Raw genomic sequence first — 20997 nt, 5'->3', positions numbered from 1 at the left:
GATTCTCTCACCGGAGCTGTGGATCTCTCCAGCTCCTCCAGAGTTACCATGGGCCTCTTGACTGCTTCTCTGATTAATGCTCTCTTTGCCTGGCTTGTCAGTTTAGGTGGACGGCCATGTCCCTTCTTTAAGTTTCTCAGTTTACTATAGATTATACATTTAGGGGGAAATGATGCGCTAGCTCAGTTGTCTGAATAGACCTTCAGTGCCTCTGGGATGCTAATGACAAGCTGCTACCTTTGGTGTGTTAAAAACAGTTTCAAACCAAATAATGTGAAACTTTTCATAAAGTGCTATTTGCTAAAAAAAAGTGCTTAAGAACAATAAAGTGTCTGTGCATTAATTCTAAGGAAAAACGCTCAAATCCGTAAAGAACTTAAAATATGAATCACACAAAAAGTATAGAAGAAAAATATCCATATAGTAATGGCTTTGGAAGTTATCCACTTTAAATGTAAAGGTTACAATTCTACTTAATAAAAGCAATATAAATAAAATAAATATTACAAAAATTGTTTTTTTTTTTTTTTTTTTTTTTTAAAGGGAACTTTATTGTACACAAAATATGCAAGTTTTTCAATATACCCTCAGCCATCAATACAAACTATAGAATGTTAGTATAATAGTGTATATAACTATAGCAATCTGAAAGGAGAGAAAGAGGGATCTGCAGAAAACCCTTTATCTCTAGTCAGTACCTTATGTATAAGGTATAATACGTTCTGAACTCACCCGTGAGTCCCATATCCTTTGGAACTTATGAGGGCAAACCCTGGCTTCATATGTTACTTTATACATCGGTAGTGCCTGATTGACCAAGGTAAGCCAGAAAGTTATAGAAGTACTCATTGGAGACCTCCATTTCTTAGTTATAGATTTTTTTTTACAATAGAAGGTAACACAGAAAAAGTTGGGAGTGTTTAAAAAAAGGGATTTATCATCAACATATCCAAGGAAGGGTTACAGATTAGGTATTGGGATAATTGAACTGATAAAAACGGTGACTTCCAACCAGAACTCTCTAACCAGTGGACATTCCCATACCATATGATAAAATATGCCATCATGATCTGAGGAGCATTTAGTGCAAACAGGAGAAGACAGCTTATTTAGAAGACATGGTGTATATATAGTATGACCTGTATAACTTTATCCCTAGAGGAGAGAAATGCGAGAACTTGCAGGGGAAGGAAATTGCTGCCACGCTTCCTCTGAGAGTTCTGGTATATCTGAGCGCCATTAGGATTCTGTACTGCTAAGCCTATCAGTCTTGGAGTGCAATAAAGAATAAAATAAAAAAAGTTTAGAGTGGGAGGAGTCATTAATAAGGTGCTCTCAGGGAGAGGGCTGTGTAACAATATTTTGTAAACCAAATGGGACCGCGGCTGTATGCCATAATTGGAGAGATCAAAAAAAAAAAAAAAAAGTGTGGAGGGAAGGTTAACCACTTAAGCCCCGGAAGATTTTACCCCCATTCCGACCAGGGGGTATTTTGCGATTCGGCACTGCGTGACTTTAACGGACAATTGCGCGGTCGTGCGACGCTGTACCTAAACAAATTTGGCGTCCTTTTTTTCCCACAAACAGAGCTTTCTTTTGGTGGTATTTGATCACCTGTGCGATTTTTTGATCACGTGCTATAAACAAAAAAAGGAGCGTCAATTTTGCAAAAATAGCAATATTTTTCACATTTTTTTATATGAAATTCCCCCCCAAAAAAATGTAAAAATCAAAATTTTTTAAAATTTTCGGCCAATTTGTTTTATGCTACATATGTTTGGTAAAAAAAAAAAAAAAAAAAAAAAAAAAAAAAAAAAAAAAAAAAAAAATCGCAAAAATCGTATTTTGATTGGTTTGTGCAAAAGTTATCGCGTTTACTAACAAAGGGAAAGATTTTTGTCATTTTTTGTTGTTTTTTTTTTAACGCGTAATGGCGGCGATCTGCGATTTTTTTTGCGGTACTGCGACATTGGGGCAGACAGATTGGACCCTTGACTGACATTTGTGACACTTTTGGGGTTACCAGTGACATTTCTACAGTAATCAGTGCTATACATATGCACGGTTACTGTAAAAATACACTGGTAGTGAAGGGGTTAACTTTATTTGGGAGGGAGGGGCTGTGTGTATCCCTAGGGGCGTGCTTTCTACTGTGATTGGCTGTGGCTTGAACTGTAAGGACACTGATCAACGGATCTACATACTAGATCCGTGTGATCAGTGTCTTTACAGCGAGGAGAATGACAGGTGGCTTGTTTACACAAGCTGCCTGACATTCTCCCTCTCCCCCGCCGATCGCAGAGTGACCGGCGGACATCGGGTCCGCTGGTCACACACGCGGGGGGGTCCGTGACCACGCGGGAGCGGGGGCGCGCGCTCGCTCCCTAGACCCTCACAAGCTAGTGACGTAGCCCTGACTGCCGACGTAGATCGGCGTTAGGCAGTCGGCAAGTGGTTAAATTCCCTGTGAAAAGCATCTGCTAAAAACAGGTGCGAGATTAATTTCACAGCTTGTCTAAACCACAATGTCCCGTCTGTTGTGTGCAAAAATTCCTGCAAGGGTGGGTTGTTCCATAACAAAAATGTTTCATTCTAAAAATTCCAATGTGCTTTACCCAAAACTAAATATTTTTTTCATCCATGGACAAAAGTCACACCACTGCTGTGCTTCTATCTAAAAGGATCAAAGTAAGTTCCAATATGCTCTACTCGAAACGGATTACATTAAAAAAAAAAAAAAGATTTTGTATAGTGGAGGGAGAAAAATGAAATGTTCAGTTTCCAGTGGAGCACACTGGGAAAAAAAATTGGGGGTTTCAATTTCAAGTTAGACAAATGTTTTTTGCCAACTAAGAAACTGGCCTTTTCAAATGACGTTTGAGACAGTAAATATGTTCTTTGCCTACACTATACAATGGTATACAGTAAGTAAAATGCATCAAAAACAAAATACCATTTAATGTATTGCAGATTACCAGTCCTTAGATTGGGCAACTACTTTAGCTTTTTTTCTTCCTGTTTTTATCCTTTTATTTTCATCTAATGATCCATCCATGCACAAACTTCTTGTCTTATAAAGCCGCTTCCTAATGTGGTACACCTGCGGGCTCAATTCCGAGCCGCTCTGCCTGTGTTTCTGGACAAAGACCGCAAGGCTCAGCCCTGCCCCCTACTCACTCCACACAGGGTGTGATTAACAGCCAATGGCTCCCACTGCTGTCTCTGAGCCAGGAGGAAAGAGAAAGCGCAGCTCTGCTGCTCTCGGGCACATCACTGGATCGAGAGCAGGCTCAAGTATTAAGGGGAGCAAATATGAAAAGGTTTTTTACTTGGATGCAAAGAATGCATTAAAGTGTTACTAAACCCAGGACTCTGCATTCACTATATCTTGTCTCCCACGGTACACAGAACATGGAAATGCTATTTTAGTAAATATAAAAACAGATAAATACCTTTTTTTCATCAGCAGTTAGAGCAGTCTTGCGACTTGAAAAGATTATAGTGTTTGTTTTAAAGAAAAACAACAAGGTACCAACATCCCAATTGTATGTAAACAATGTAAGTAGGGAAAGAAACCCTACAAGGAAACTGGAAAATTGCTCCAGGTGTCAGGGCCAAGAGAACCAGAGAAAAAGGGGGAAGAGAAAAAGAAAAGGAAAAAAGGGAGAAGAAAGCAAGAATATAGAGAAAAGGAAAAAAAGAAAAAAGGACAAGTCTTGTGACTTGTATCACTTTCTGCTTAAAGCTTGTAGGAGGGAGTTTTCATTTTCCCCTGTCCCTCTGTCTGGACAGTGCTGGTTGGCCCTGTGCTGATAACTCTCCCAAGAGAAAAAAAAATAAAAACTCTAGCAATACACAACAAACTGAACATGTGCAGCCTCCAAATGCTCTGTTCTATCAGGAAATGGTCTGGAGTCAGTGGAAGAAGGGGAGGATCAGAGAAGACATGATCGCACAGCCTTTATACACAATGCAGAGGAATACCCCTTAGGTTCCACATTGAGTATAACAAGCATGCTAAACTGCATATACAGACTGATTTTACTGTTGTGGGTTAAGCAACACTAAGGTAAAAAAAAAAAAAAAACTTTAGCCCTTACAACCTTACTTTAACCACTTGGCCACTGCGGCTCGTTATCGTCTGGCGACGTAGACCTACGTCACCAGACAATCCTACTCTTGGCGGCGCGCGCGCGCCGCCGGATGGTCGCTCCCGCTGTATTCAGTCACAGCGGGAGTCGGGCCAGGGGAGGAGGCCGCTGCTCTTCCCCGATCGTCTGGGATCTAGTGTGGAAATCCGCCCGCTTTGTTTACACATCTCCTAAGTGACAGGCAGGGTCAGATTGCAGGGTTCAGCATAGCTGAACCTGCGATCTCTCCCTGTGTCACTCAGTCACCTCTTTCCACATACGCCAGTAAGCACCAGGCATATATTAACCCCTCCCTCTCCAATAAAAATTAACCCCTTCCCTGCCAGTGTCATTTTTACAGTAACAGTGCATATGTATAGCACTGATTACTGTAGTAATGTCACAGGTACCCCCAAAAGTGTAAAAAATGTCAGTCAAGGGTCTGATCTGTCCGCCGCAATGTCGCAGTCCCGCAAAGAAAAGAAAAAAAAAAAAAACACCAAAAATGACAGAAATCTTTCCCTTAGTTAGTAAACGCAATAACTTTTGCGCAAACCAATCAAAATACGCTTATTGCGTTTTTTTTTTACCAAAAATATGTAGCAGAAAACAAATTGGCCTAAAATGATAAAAAATTTAGATTTTTACCTTTTTGGGGGGGGGGGGGGGAATTTCATATAAAAAAATGTGAAAAATATTGTTATTTTTTCAAAATTGTCGCTTTTTGTTTATAGCGCAAAAAGTAAAAAAAAAAAATCGCACAGGTGATCAAATACCACCAAAAGAAAGGTCTATTTGTGGGGAAAAAAAGGACGTCAATTTGGGTACAGCGTCGCACGACCGCGCAATTGTCTGTTAAAGTAACGCAGTGCCGAATCGCAAAATATGGCCTGGTCAGGAATGGGGTAAAATCTTCCGGTCTTAAAGTGGTTAAAAATACGCTCAATGAGAATTTTTTTGTCAAAGACATGTAGCTAAATAAATTTTGGCCTAAATATATGACAAAAATGTAATATATTGGATATTTTTTAACTGTCAAAGTAGAAAAATGTTATTTTTTCAAAATTGTCGCATTTTTTATTACTATCGCAAAAACTAAAAATCGCAGAGATGATCAAATACCACCAAAAGAAAGCTCTGGGGAAAAAAAGGACATAAATTTTGTTTGGGCACGGCGTTGCATGACCGCGCAATTGTCAGTTAAAGTCGCACAGTGCCGAATCGCAAAAAGTGGCCTGGACGTAAGACAGCAAAATCCTCCGGTGGTAAAGTGGTTAAAGAGACAAAACATGGGGAAATGTGCAAGTTTTGGAAAAATGTATTACAGGTACCTATAGAGCCATCAATTTATGCAGCGCTTTACACATATACAGTATATTGTACATTTACATCAGTCCCTTACCCTCAAAGAGCTTACAATCTAATGTCCCTAACTCACATACATTCATACACATACTAGGGCCAATACAGACAGGAGGCAATTAACCTACCAGCATCTCTTTGCAGTGTGGGAGGAAACCCACGCAGGCACAGGGAGAACATGCAAACTGCAGGCAGGTAGTGTCGTGGCTGGGATGTTTTTTTAGATTTTGCCCGTATGTGTCCTTTAAAAACAAGACTGAGCCCTTGTTTACAGTGAATGCGGCTTTGAAATTGTGTGGGTCCAGGGTTTCAAATCTGCATTTCAGTCCAACTTCGGGGGAGACTTCAAATATATCTGTGCAGCTTCATGCATAGATGTCTATTGCAATTGCCCCTAAAGTCGCCAAAAGTGGTGCAGGAACTAATTTTGGAAATCAGTGCGGTGCCACAAAGTCGTCGTTGCACCGACTGGGACTCTACCTTTGCCAGGATTAGGCTGCAATTTGACCTGTCAAATCGTGCCGATGTGAACGGGGCTGAATGTTCACTGAACAAATAAGAAGCTGTGGCCACTTTAATCTGCCAATTAGGTACTAGCTAAAAACCCTGATTTTTTTTTTCCTGCAAGCTACTGGCGATTTAATATGAACACTGGTTCACCTTTTTACTATCCTTCACTTTGCTAAATGAACAGCCTCTATTCTTTTAGTATATTAACCCCACTGGTTTAACAAAGCCTAGCTGCTATTTAGTGTGTATATCTACCAAACTGTATGTATAAGTAGATTTTCACTCTACAGAGCAGAACATTGCTGATCTTTAGGTCACATCGTATTTGCGCAGCGGTCTTACAAACGCAATTTTTTTTTTCACTTTTAAAAATTACAAAACAGTAGAGTTAGCCAAATTTTTCTATAATGTAAATGATAACATTACGATGAGTAAATTGATACCCAACATGTCAGGCTTTAAAATTTTGCACGCTTGTAGAATGCGACAAACTTTGGTACTCAAGAATCCCCATAAGCGACGCTTTAAAAATTTCTAACAGGTTACCAGATTACAGTTACAGAGGAGGTCCAATGCTAGAATTATTGCTCTCGCCCTAACGATCGCAACAATACCTCACATGTGTGGTTAGAAAACCGTTTACATATGTGGGCGTGACTTGTGTATGCGTTCGCTTCTGTGCGCAAGCTGAGAGGATTGGGGCGATTTAATTTTTTATTTCCCTTGCATTAATAATAAGCAGGACAGGTCCTCTTTGGGGCCAAAAAAAAAAAAAAAAAAACTCAGATCTCCTATTAACACTTAAAAGAAATTAACAAAAATAAATAAATAAATCGACCCTTTAAAGGCCATTGGGCGGAAGTGATGTTTGACGTTGCTCTGGTCCTCCAAGGGCATGGAGTCGAGTTGGGACCATCATGCCCTCACTCGACTTCCTGTCAAACAGGAGAGGGGATCAGATCTTGTTCCCCGCTACCGACAGCTCCGGTAAAGCAGGGTAAACAACTGGAAAGCGGGCACCTCCCCCACCCCCCATAAAAGTGATCCCGTGGCAAATCCGTTGCTAAGACCACTTCAATGTTAAAGTGGACCACCCGGTGTGTAAAAAATATACCTGGGTTATGCCAGTTATCTGCCGGTATTGAACGTCAAAGTAGCGACATAAATACACAGTGGGCAATCCGGAAGTGGTAAAGGGATTGTAAAGTGATGTTGCAGGAGTTCCTCAGCTACCCAGGACTCCCCTCCTCATTTGCTTAGACAGCAGCACGCCGTGATTGGCTCCTGCTGCTGTCAATCAAAGCCAGCCAATCAGGAGAGCAAGAGAGGGGGCGGGAGCGGTTGCGGCTCCGTGTCTGAATGGACACAGGGAGCTGTGACTCCATTCAGGTGCCCCCGTAGCAAGTCGCTTGCTGTGGGGGGCACTTAACAGGAGGGAGGGGCCAGGAGCAGAGAAGAGGAGGCCACTCTGTATAAAACCAACTGCACAGAGCAGGTAATTAAAAAAAAAAAAAAAAAAAAAAAGAGACTTTACAATCACTGCATGATGGTTGCAAACAAGGCAGACCGCTGTTCTGTCAGGGAGTAAAAAAAGAGTGATCTTGTGTTTCAGCTGAAACACAGATCTCTTTTGTCCTCTAGTGCATCCACTCCCCCCACAGTAAGGCTTTATGTACACGGGACGTTTGAAAACCTCTCCTGAGTGCTGGAACTTGACAGCTAGTAACCGACGGTTAAAAATAGGGATAGAGCGATATGTTTTTTTTAGGGCCGATACCGATATTTTGGTCACAACGTATCGGTATCGGCCGATATTTTGTACATTTAATGTTTTAAAAAATAGAAAATTTTTGACACAAATCTGGTACTGAACATGTTAATTTTTGTTTAATGCTTAATGGCTGGCTTGCTGGCACCCTGTGGTGGGTGGCTGGGACCCTGTGGTGGGTGGGTGGCTGGCACAGCGGCTGTGGCAGACTTCAGACGAGGCTGTCCAAGACGAGGGAGGCAGCCTAGGAAGGCAGAATGACGTCACAAAAATATCGGCAAAATCAGACGGGTCCGGGACCGATACAGATATATGGGGGAAAGTGCATATCGGCCTTGCCGATAAATCGGTCTATCCCTAGTTAAAATCGTCAGTTTCGCAGTGTTTACATGCCGCGTTTGCATTTAAAAGCTGGTCAGAAATGTATCCTCGTTAAAAACACCTATAAGCGAAATGCTTATAAAAACGGGAGTTACGGCGTTTGCACACTGTCACAAGGCTCTGGCGCTTCAAAATGCCAATAAACTTCCGTCTGAGCGCATTTTTTGTGCACTTTGTGTACTGGTGCGCAGTCATGTTGGAACATGAAAGGGCCATCCCCAAACTGTTCCCACAAAGCTGGGAGCATGAAATTGTCTAAAATGTCTTGGTATGCTGATGCCTTAAGAGTTCCCATCACTGGAACTAAGGGGCCAAGCCCAACCCCTGAAAAACAACCCCACAATCCCCCTCCACCAAATGATTTGGACCAGTGCACAAAGCAAGGTCATAAAGACATGGATGAGCGAGTTTGGGGGTGGAGGAACTTGACTGTCCTGCACAAAGTCCTGACCTCAACCCGACAGAACACCTTTGGACTGAATTCGAGCTGAGACTGCGAGCCTGGCCTTCTCATCCACATCAGTGCCTGACCTCACAAATGTGCTTCTGGAAGAATGGTCAAACATTCCCATAGACACACTCCTAAACCTTGTGGACAGCCTTCCCAGAAGAGTTGAAGCTGTTATAGCTGCAAAGGGTGGGCCAACTCAATATTGAACCCTACGGCCTAAGACTGGGAGGTGTCCCAATACTTTTGGTAATATAGTGCATTTGAACAACAAAACCATCAGGTTTTTATTGCTGTCTGTGTCCCCACTGGCAACTTCACCCTCTCTATTTTTTTTCCAATGGCCATTGTTTTAGTCCTTGAAAGGAAGAAAATAAGGCCTCATGCACACAGCGTGTTTTTACAGCTGCTGTTGCAGTAGCATTAGGCGTTTTTTTTTTTGCAGCTTAAAAACGCCCTCCATGTTATTCTATGGCCTCATGCACACACAGGCGTTTTTGAGCTGTAAGTGGCATAGGCGTTTTTAAGCTGCAAGAAGAACCCACAGCCTGCAATTCTGAGGACCAGCGTTACAGCTGTAAAAATGTCTGACGCTGCTAAAGGCTAAATAACGTTGCTATAACGTTGCTTAACGTGCGTTAAGCCACGTTATACGTTTTTTTTTCTTCCATTCAAAATCAATGGTTCCCTATGGGAGCCTATTGATTTGAATGGAAGGTGCCCTCCATTCAAATCAATAGGCTCCCATAGGGAACCACTGATTTTGAATGGAGGCAGAAAAAACGCTGCTAAAAGCGACGTGGCCAAACGTGCAATAACGCAAACGGAAAAAGCAACTGAAAGCATGTTTTTACAGCTGCTTTTTACCGGCGTCAGAACTAGCTTTGCAGCACGTTTTTTTCTAATGCCCCATGTGCATGAAGCCTTAAAGTTTTGAGTTGTCACCAGAACACAAATAGAAGGAAATCAGCCTATGTGGACACAAGTTCCAAAAACTGTCTGGAAGAGAGATTTCCCCTAACTTACCAGACCTTTCCTTTGATCACTTGTTTCATTTTCAAGACTGAAAGCGAAAGATAATCGCTCTATTGGAAAACAAGCATAAAAAATGTTGCAGCTTTAGATATACTTTACAGCCAATCTCCGGGATAAAGAAAAATCCCTCCTCCCCAACGGATTGCTGTAATAAAAATCCCCAACACAATGCCTCTTTCTTAAAGTGGAACTGAACAAAATGACGTTTCCCAAAACACTTACATTTAAGAGATGCCTTCAATGATAACCATTACAGTTACTAGTGTGTCTATGTGAGCTCTAAACTAGGGATGCACCGAAATGAAATTCTTGGCCGAAGCCGAATAATAATAAAATGTTTGGCCGAAGGCCGAATACCGAACGCGGTGTTTTGCATTTTTTCCATTTATTTTGCCAATTTTTTGTCCTCTCTCTTGTCCTCTCGTGTGTCTCTCTCTCTCTCTCTCTCTCTTGTCCCCTCACTCTCTCTCTCTCTTGTCCTCTCATGTCTCTTGTCCTCTCATGTCTCTTGTCCTCTCATGTCTCTTGTCCTCTCATGTCTCTTGTCCTCTCATGTCTCTTGTCCTCTCATGTCTCTTGTCCTCTCATGTCTCTCTCTCTCCCTAAATGTTACTGTAGGGAATGGGATTCAGTGCACACTGCAGCCTTGCACCATAGGGTTAATGTTAGTGACACTGTAGGGATTGGGAAGGATGCTGGGAATGGAAATCAGGAAGCATGCAGGCAGCCTTGTAAATTTTAATTGCAGATACAGGGCACTGGGCAGGTCAGGGTTAATATGGTAACATCAATTACTCAGTGACAGTCAGTCAGTGTCAGTGTGGACTCGATCAGATTATACAGTGACAGACAGTCTCATAGTGGTGGTAGTAGGAGGCTGGAAAGGAGCACAGCCGCATACATACATTACTCACTCGTGCACTGCAGCCCGCCCCACACATTCAGGGAGTCTTACTCTCCTCCCTAGTTTTTTCAATGGCACATTCAGGAAGCCAATCACGCCGTGAGTAGCGGCACAGCGGAACCAATCAGGTGTGCAGGCACGCGTGATTGGTTCGCTGTGCAGCTAATCACGGCGTGATTGGCTTCCTGAATGTGCCATTGAAAAAACTAGGGAGGAGAGTAAGACTCACTGAATGTGTGGGGCGGCCGGAGCAGTGCACGAGTGAGTAATGTATGTATGCTCATCGCTGAAGTGTCCGGGCTTCCCCTGCCTAACACGGAAGTCTGTGAGTCCTCCTCCGAGTCCCTTCCCCCTGTAAATATCGTGACCTCGGCGATATGAATATCGCCTACGGCCACAGAACGATGGTCAATATCATATCGACTATCGTTCAGCCCTATTATTCGGCACAAAATTATTCGGCCTTTTGACTTATTCGGCCGAACACCGAAAGTGCTATTTTTTCTATTTTCGGCCGAATAATGTTCGGCCGCCGATTATTCGGTGCATCCCTACTCTAAACTAAACTGTCAGGCCATAGCTCACTGGTGAGGCCCCATGGCAACTGCAGACCAAACAGAGGCTATAGCCCCGTACACACGTACCGATTGTCGGCCGTAAATATTCGGCCGATTGTAGGCTTGTTAGTATAATGCTTCCGACAGACGACGGCGCATTTTTGGCCGAACAGAATCTGTCGTGCAGACTTTAAAATTTTTGTTGTCCGTCACCAGAACGGCCGATTGTTCGCCAGTCAACTCAGTACAGATTTCGGCCGACAGACAGCAGATTAGCAAGACTGGGCATGCTCAGAAAAGACAAGGAAAGTTAACCATCACATGACATCACTTCTGCAGTCAGCTGTTGTTGCCTGACAAAATTCGTGTGCAGTCTTTTGCAGTTTTCAACAGACACAACAGCCCTGGACAAAAGACGGCCGATCGTTCGGCCGACGATCAGTACGTGTGTATGGGGCTTAAGCACTCTCGCTGTTTGGCCATAAGTTTGGTCAAGCTTTTCTACCTTTTTTGGAGACATTGCTCATCCCTATTTCTGTCCTCACACCTTTCATTTTGTGAAAGTGCACAGACAACCAAATGGCCGCCTTGCAAACTTGCATCACCGACGCCTGATGGCGAAAGGCCCAGGAGGCACTAAGCACCCACGTAGAATGCACCTTAAGAGGAAAAAGGAGAACCTGACCCTTGATTGAATAGGCCTGCAGCACCGTCAGTCTGATCCATCTGGAAACGGTCGTGGCAGACACGGCCAAACCCTTGCAAGGTCCATCCGTAAGGGCAAATAGCGAGTCAGATTTCCTACATGACTTGGTTGCCGCCAGGTACACCCTGAATGCCCAAACCACATCCAGAGAATGCAAGGTCATTTCCTTAGGATGCAGGGAAGGTAACACAGGGTCTTCATTCAGATGAAAACCAGAAACAACTTTAGAAAAACGACTAACAAGGACGAAGCACCACTTCATCTCTGTGTGAACAACCAGTAAGTTGAACGACAAGACAAAGCAGCCAGCTCCGACACCCTATGTGCAGAAGAAATAGCCACCAAGAAGGCTACCTTCTGGGACAATGTAAGCAGAGGAATCTCGCAAATATTTTCGAATGGCGGTTACTGAAGTACCAACCAAGCTGAGATCCCACAAGGGCAAAAAAAAAAAAAAAGTCTGCTTAAAAAGGAAAAAAAAATGCTAGGACCAGAGAACTCAGCAAGGACTAGGTCCTTACTCCTGACTAGGCAGAAAAGAAACTGAGTGCGTATAGCAGAAAGTGGGAGTATATCCCCTGGGACTGCCCCATAGGCATGGTAAAGCTTTTTCCTGCCTAGTGTTTTACTCCTGTAGGGGGCAGCATAACCTAATGGTCATGAAGATTCTAGAGCGGTGTACGAAACAGAAATACATTTTTTCACTTTGGTCAGTTGGTGCATGCCATAATTAGAATATTGCTCACTTTCCAGGACGTAAAGGACATCTATGCTCCCTCCAGACAAGCCTTCACACCACTACACACAATCCCTTATGAATAGCCTCCAATTCTCAAAATTGATGAGGTTTGAAAGGCGAATCCTCCAAGGGTATGCTCTCTCAAGTCTATAGTCTCCTTGTCTCTATTTCCACTCTACCCACAGCTCATTATGCTTCTATGAGAAAGTGGGAACAGATCTTGGGAGAAGAGCTGCCCCTGAAGACGTGGCAACTAATCTGGTCTCAGGCGTCTAAAAGCTAGATTGGCTCCCTATACAAGGAAAACCAGTACAAAATTATTTTAAATGGTATAATAATTCTGCTCCACTCACCTACCCCTATACTGATAGCCACGGTTGGCGATATAAACGGGGCCTAGGTACATTGCATCACATTTACTGGTCATGCTCACTGATTGTCCCCTACTGGCGGATGGTCCATACCTTAGTCCAGTGGTCATCAACCCTGGTCCTCGGGGCCCACTAACAGGCCAGGTTTGCAAGATAACTAAATTACATCACAGGTGATCTCATTTGCTGCTCAGCGATTGCAGTATTCTAGTCTGCATCTCCCCAAGGTAAAACTTAAAATCTGGCCTGTTAGTGGGCCCTGAGGACCGGAGTTGAGGACCACTTCCTTAATCCACTCCATCTTTGTAGCCTGGATCCCCTTCAACCCCCAAAATCTTTCTTCTAGAACCCCCCCCCCTCAATTCTCCAAAACCTCTAAAAAGCATGCTACTTGGTCGCATTCAAATGGAAAAGCACACAAGGATGAAGAATATAAAGAAAATAAAACACTGAACAGCTTCCTTAAACAACTCCCTAGACATTAACAACCGGATCTGGGAATTGCGGGACCTTCTAGAAACGTCCCCTTCCTGATCTGCTGTGGGTGGCTCGGGTTGATGGTCATTGTGGGGTGCACAGTGAAAGTCGTCTCATTTTGGTTGGGCAATGCAGCAAGTGGCCTCTTTCCTTTCTCTCTCCCCTCCTTTCATATTCTTATCTTCTGTTATCTCCTATTTCTCTTTTACAATTGGTACAGCGATCAATAGCTCACAGTTGAGAATCTGAGTATGGACAAGAATTGCATTTGAGCACCTACTCTCACATACTCCTACTAGAAGCACTACTGGTGATCTAATTTTGTTACTGCAGACCTACCTAGTTGTCACTCTATCATGCGCTTAGCCTGAGGTTTATTTGCTATTCTATAACTCCGATACCTGCGTTTGGGAATATTTGAACTCCTGCAGCCACATTGTACTGTACTTTACTTTTATACATTTGAAAAACAAAAAAAATTGTCAGGAGGGTTTAGTTCCACTTTAAGCTGCAGTCAGGTGATGCTTAAGGAGCCTTCTTCATTTCTGTTTACTTCCTGAATGGGTTCTTCTTAGGTGTCCACATCACTACCTGCGGGCGTGGACACTGCCTTTTAGAATTCGAGCCACAGGGATCTCAAAGGATCCAGAAAAGGGACAACAACAGAGGGGATCTTTGGTGGATTAGTGGTCCCTCACCCTTGGAAACAGCAGTAGCGAGGTACCTGGACCAGAGACTAAGGTAAGTATAGCTGGCTTCAAGAGGTACGAAACAAAAGAGCCTGACGGGATGGGCAAGAGAGAGATTGGAAGGAGTTGTCTAGAGTGGGGCTTTAAAGAATAAGTGCACTCTTACTTAATATTTTTGCCCTGTTGCTCTGACCTAAAGCAAGCATTCCTCCCCTCCACAGATGCATACTTCACTTCGGATCGGATGGCCATAGCCTTACATTATTGTTTACATCAAGTACCACAAGTATCACTTTCCTGGCCATGTTCACACAACATATCCCCACAGACTTCTATGGAGCTATGGTCTGGGGCTGGAGATGGTGGGAAATACAGCCTCATAAAAATGTATAGGGGTGTAATGCAAGGGCGCATCCAGAATATAATCAAACAAGCCACTAGATCCAGGTATGTAAAGATGATATCTTAACACCTCTCTCTTCAGAGGCCTATCCTGCCCCCATCTAACAACTGTACTTTTATGTTCCTTATTAGCTCATCTCCCACAGTTATTACCATTAACCACTTGACCCTCCCTCTTAGATTGCAAGCTCTAAGGAACGGGGCCCTCTGACTCCTCCTGTATTGAATTGTAACTGTACTATCTGCCCTCATGTAGTAAAGCGCTGAGCAGACTGTTGGCGCTGTATAATATTAATAACTGTGGAGGTGGAATGTAGAGTAGGTTGGTCAGGGCACAGGAGCAAAAAGAATAAGTGCCCTTTCACAAGAGTGTTATATTCATCTGTTTTCAGATAGAAAAGTGCAGCAATTTATTCCAATGGATGATCATCTGTTTACATCTGTGTCCGTTCAGGTCAGTTTTTTTTTTTTTTTAAGAAACAAGGTTGCGTCCTTTTCCATTTCGATTTCATTTCGATTTCTGAACGGATATCATCCTTTTTAGGCCCCTTTGACACTTGTGTGACTTGTCCTGCGACTACAAAGTTGCATGACATGTAGTACCCCATGATTTCCAATGAGTACAGTTCCATATCTGTGTGACTTCAAATTGTAGCAACTTCAGAGTAGTGCCTGCACTATGGTCCGGCTTTGATGGGACTTGAGATCCATAGACCTCAAAATTACACAGGCATTGCTTCAAGTTGCGTCAAAGTCACGCAACTTTCAGGTTGCACAAGTGTTAAAGGGGCCTTATGCCCCGTACACACGTGCAGATTATCTGCAGACTTTTGTCTGCAGACTTACCTTTTCTATGTAGTGCAAGGGCCTGCCGGATTGCATACAAATTGAAAGTGTTTAGGTTTGACCTCATATTATATGGTTTTGGTAAGTCTACAGACAAAAGTCTTCAGATAATCTGCACGTGTGTACGGGGCATAAGACTAGAAACCGTTTATGGTTTATACTTTTTTCACCTACGATTAGTTTCTTTAAAAAAAAAAAAAAAAGTTCCAAAATAGGTGTAAACTGAACTACAAACTGATGAAAACTGAACTGAAGACAGATGTGTAAACTGCAGCAACCTGAATCAGTACTCAATTTTTCTTAGCAAAAGATGTAACTGAAATGATGCCTGTGCGAAGGGACCAGTGCGCTTATAAACTAAATCGGCAAGGTGTACAAAATACCAATCCTCCCGATAACTCACCACCGCTGCTCCTTTCATGGCTTTAGCTGGTGACAATACCAGTTGCTTCCAGATATGAGGGATTATGTGATCTCCTCTCATGTGACACAGTTAAGTCTCGTACACACGCACCGATTGTTGGCCGTGAATTTTCGGCCAACGTCCGATCGTCCGATTGCCGGCTTGTTAGTATGATGCTTCCGACAACCGACTTTTCGGCCGAACAAAATCTGGTGTGCATGCTATAAAATTTTTGTTGGCCGTAAACAGAACGGCCGATTGTTTGTCAGTCAGTACAGATTTCGGCAGACAAAAAAAATCAGATGAGCAAGACTGGGCATGCTCAGAGAAGAAAAAAACACAGGGAAAGTAAACCAGAACATGACATCACTTCTGCAGTTGGTTGTTGTTGGCCGACAAAATTCGTGTGCAGTCTAGAGCACATTTCAACCAACACAACAACACTGGACAAAAGACGGCCGATCGGTCGGCCAACAATCGGTGCGTGTGTACGAGGCTTTAGGGTCTAGCTGTCAACATGCTAACAGATCGGTAACATGTCAGCGCTAAGCCTCCAACACTGGGGATGTCAGTGCTGCCTGTGACAGAGGAAGGAGATGTGGGCGATCTCTACCGGAGGGGGGGGTGGGGTTTGGTTTGTTGGAGAGTCGGGACCCCTTTACTACTCACAGAGGCAGGGGAAAATTGAGTAATACAAAGCGTTAGATCAACTAGTTCTCTATTGAGAAAATTTACCATGCGACTCATAGCGGTAGGTAATTTTTTTACACTTCAACTACCTGCCATTCAGAGATGTATAGTAACTAAGTAGAAAGATACCGCCTTTCGGTACTTAAGTACAGTAGTGAAGTAGTTCTACTGTAGAACTACTTCACTACTGTACTTAAGTACCGAAAGGCGGTATCTGTACTTTCCTAGAGTAGAATTTTTTTCTCCTACTTCCACTTTTACTTCACTACATTTTTTTCAATGATTTCAATACTTCTACTCTGATATTTTTTTTTTGTGCTGCATAGTTACTCGTTACAATTATAAAAATTACCACTGCCAGAACAGTAGATGGCAGGTTTCATGAAGCTCAAAACGTGTATTATCAGCGCATACGAAAATAAATGCTACTGTATGTATAAATAAAAGCTGCAATAATAAAAAAATATGATGTTCAAACTTTTGACTTCTTTCTTTAATACCTACATAACACAGTACTTGTACTTTTACTTTCAGTACTTGAGTAGCAATTTTTTTTTTTCAAAACTACTGGTACTTTTACTTTCAGTACTTGAGTAGCAAAATGTTTAAAAAAACTACTTGCAATACTTAAGTACAAAAAATGTTGAATACTTTAGTACTTCTACTCAAGTCACTTTTTGATCGAGCACTTGTACTTTTACTCAAGTATGGGTTTCGAGTACTTTATACAACTCTGCTGCCATTTCACCCCACTCATGCCGGTGCCTTTTTGAAAATGTCCTCAAGTTTGCTTCCGCCCTTCATAGATGTCATCCTAAAATCTCACGCATGTGCAGTCGGTAGTAAGGAGCAGTGAGAAAGTTAGGAGCTTTCTGCAAACACACAAAAACAAGCGCCTATGCCAGAGACCTAGGATTACGTCACCACAGAAAGACTGCAGCATGAAATGCAAGATAAACTGATGATGCGCACGTGCCTTCCTCGACTGAAATAAACAGCGTCATCTCAGGAAAGGAGCAGATTTAAAAAAGGTATACCCAAGAAATATGTGCAGTATACATGCAGGTGGGGCAAAGTAAGTAGACTGCTTCTAAGCCCCTATTCACATCTGGCCAATTTGATGTGTCAAACCGCATAACAAATCAGAGCCTATTGCCGGCAACAACACTGTCCGAATCAGTGTGGCGCTGCACCGATTCCCAAACGTAGTTCCTGCACTACTTTTGGTGACTTCGGGGGCGTTTTCAATAGACATCTGTGCAGGAACCAGCACAGATGTCTGTCAAATCACCGCCAAACTCGCACTGACATGTGGGTTTCAAATCGTGTGAGTTCAGCTGAGCTCACACGATTTCAAACCCGCCGTCAGTGTGATTGAGGGCTAATCTGGGTTTTATTAGACGTGTTTGTGTGGCTGCCTCACATCTAATGGATTCAAAGGTCAATGAGCTCTGTTCACAGGGATACAAGAATTCTATTTTCTCTTTCTCTCATTGAAGGACTCATTGGAATTAGGATACTCTGTGGTGACAGCAATGTCTAATGAATCAAGCATTACCTCCCAGTATTGTCGGAGACAAGAATCTTACATAGAAACATAGAAGAACGATGGCAGAAAAAAAGACCAAGTGGTCGATCAAGCTTTTTTTTTTTTTAAATTTATATATGTTTTTTTTTTAACCGAGTATGTAGATTTGTTTGTTGCAAGTATTTTTTAATCCACTTACTGTTGTCTGCCTCACTACATCTGCTGGAGGTCTATTCCAAGCATCAACTACTCTCTCAGCAAAATAATACTTTCTACTAATACTTCTTGATCTTGGCTTCATATTAAAAAAAACTTCCTGTCTGAACCCTATTCACCCCCTCGACGTATTTTGAGGTTTCAAGCATGTTTCCCATTTCCTTTTATTCCTCCATACTGTACATTTTAAAGCAGATGTTGTCATTTTTTTAAATAAATTAAAAGTCAGCAGTTACAAAAACTGTATCTGCTGACTTCTAATTGAACACTCACCTGTCCCAGGATCCAGCGTTGTCACCACCCGGCTGGTTTCTTCACCGTGCTTCAGTCCCCAGCATACTAACTGGGAAGCTGGCAAAGACTACTTGCACCTTCACAGCTGGCTGCTCACTGTGCAATCATTCCCCCCTACGGGGGAAGCAGGGTGGGCTAACCTTCTGCAGCAATTCGGACGAAAGTGGGGGAGTGGGTACCTGACAAAACCAGGTAACCGCTCCACCCCCCCCCCCCCCGAAAAAAAAAGTAAAGTCCCAAATGTGAAGTAAGAGAAGAGCTGAACTTCCCCTTTTGAGTGAAGTTCCGCTTTAAGTTCCTGAAGTCTCTCCTGATACGTTTTATCCCTTAGACCTATCACTATTTTTGCTGCCTGTCTCTGGACCCATTCTTATCAATATCTATTTGTAAATGAGGTCTCCAGAACTGGACACAGTATTCTAAATAAGGTCCAAGGACGTCTTCATACTGCCCCGCTGTCTTCTGGCCACATGACACGTGTGGCGCTCTGTACCGCTGGTTTTGATGCAGTTTAAATGCGCTTTCCTATAGACTTTTATTCTGTCCCACAGTTTTGGTGCATTTTCCAAAAGTGCATCAAAAGTCCTGCATCCAGTGTCTTTGCTGCGTTTTCAGGAAAACTGCAGGATGTCATAGAAGTCTAAGACAAAACGCAGCTAACCTGGAGGTACACTGTGCTGACAAACAAGACAGTGTAAAGCCATCCTAAAGACCTTTAGGGGAACCGGGATCACCTTCCTCCTGCTGGTGACCCCTCTACTGATACCTAATAATCTGTATATGGGAACCAGGCCTTCCTTCCTCCTGCTGGTGACCCCACTACTGATACCTACTGATCTGTATATGGGAAACGGGATTGCCTTCCTCCTGCTGGGGACCCCTCTACTGATACCTACTGATCTGTATATGGGAACCGGGATCACCTTCCTCCTGCTGGGGACCCCTCTACTGATACCTAATAATCTGTATATGGGAACTGGAATCACCTTCCTCCTGCTGGTGACCCCCCTACTGATAACTAATTATCTGTATAGGGGAACCAGGCCCTCCTTCCACCTGCTAGTGACCCCTCTACTGATAACTAATGATCTGTATAGGGGAACCAGGCCCACCTTCCTCCTGCTGGTGACCCCTCTACTGATAACTAATGATCTGTATAGGGGAACCAGACCCTCCTTCTGCTGGTGACCCCTCTACTGATAACTAATGATATGTATAGGGGAACCAGGCCCTCCTCCCGGTGACCCCTCTACTGATAACCAATGATATGTATAGGGGAACCAGGCCCACCTTCCTCCTGCTGGTGGCCCCTCTACTGATAACTAATGATCTGTATATGGGAAACGGGATCACCTTCCTCCTGCTGGTGACCCCTCTGATAGCTAATGATCTGTATAGGGGAACTGGAATCACCTTCCTCCTGCTGGTGACCCCTCTACTGATAACAAATGATCTGTATAGGGGAACCATGTCCTCCTTCCTCCTGCTGGTGACCCCCCTAATGATAACCAATGATATGTATAGGGGAACCAGGCCCTCCTCCCAGTGACCCCTCTACTGATAACCAATGATCTGTATAGGGGAACCGGGCCCTCCTTCCTCCAGCTGGTGACCCCCCTAATGATAACCAATGATATGTATAGGGGAACCAGGCCCTCCTCCCAGTGACCCCTCTACTGATAACCAATGATATGTAAAGGGGAACCAGGCCCTCCTTCCTCCAGCTGGTGACCCCCATCTCACAAGGAATATAAACATTCCATGAGGGGACTATGAGGCCAGTAACCACCTGGAATGAACACCTCCATTATGACAGACAGGAAATGGGGGACATTCTTCCTAGAGACCCCCATGACACTTCTACAATGAAGCTGATGCTTTACACTTTGGTGGGGGAGGGGGGTTAGTAATAACACACCAACAAGTAGGGGCAGTGCAGTCATTCATGTGGAGTGACCACAGCTGACACAACACTAATCCCTTTCAATGTCTCTCCTCCCTCGGCGACTCTAGCTAATGACGTCACCCGCTTGTTTAACAACGACCCCCCTGGTTTTCTCAGAGACTACACACCGTGTCCATACGAGATACGCGTTCAACGCCACAAACAACCAGGCCAGTCTTCCATTATCAACACTTACTGTCCTTTCTGATCTATCACAACTCCCTCCTGCTTCACCGGTCGCCTTTGCAGTCCTCGTCGTCCGTGCCGGGGGTTTCGCTGACGTCAGCGCCACGTACTCACGCGTCACTGGCTCCTAAGCGGCTAGAAGCGCAGGGTGATGACGTATTGTTGAGACGCTTCTATGACAACCCGGAAGTGGGCCGAGACAAACCGAGGCAATGGGAGTCTGGGAGTAAATAGTAAATACTGGTGGAGCGTCGCACAATGAATGCTTAATTGTCATTCTTATGATAGATAATCCTTTACACGGAGGCTTCCAATACTGAATACTCTCTGCAAGAATGCTAAAGGGCAGGCTGACACGGTGCTATTATTTCTCAGTTATAGAAATGATTAGATGGTGCATTACCAGGGGT

At 43.6% G+C, this 20997-nt stretch overlaps 1 protein-coding gene across 1 annotated transcript in view; it reads right to left on the bottom strand.

Moving 5' to 3' along the window:
• The window catches only part of STX5 (syntaxin 5), a 34792-nt gene extending 14063 nt beyond the window's left edge, over positions 1–20729 (bottom strand). The window contains exon 1 of the mRNA XM_082269890.1: positions 20598–20729. The gene's annotated coding sequence lies outside the window, so the exon portion shown is untranslated. The remainder of the gene's footprint in view (positions 1–20597) is intronic.
• Between the last annotated feature and the right edge of the window lie 268 nt (positions 20730–20997).

This window comes from Pelophylax lessonae (assembly GCF_965119305.1).
Source record: "Pelophylax lessonae genome assembly, chromosome: 10".
Classification (NCBI taxonomy): domain Eukaryota; kingdom Metazoa; phylum Chordata; class Amphibia; order Anura; family Ranidae; genus Pelophylax; species Pelophylax lessonae.
The sequence above is the reverse complement of the archived record's forward strand: the minus strand, read 5'-3'. Positions and strand labels throughout refer to the sequence as shown.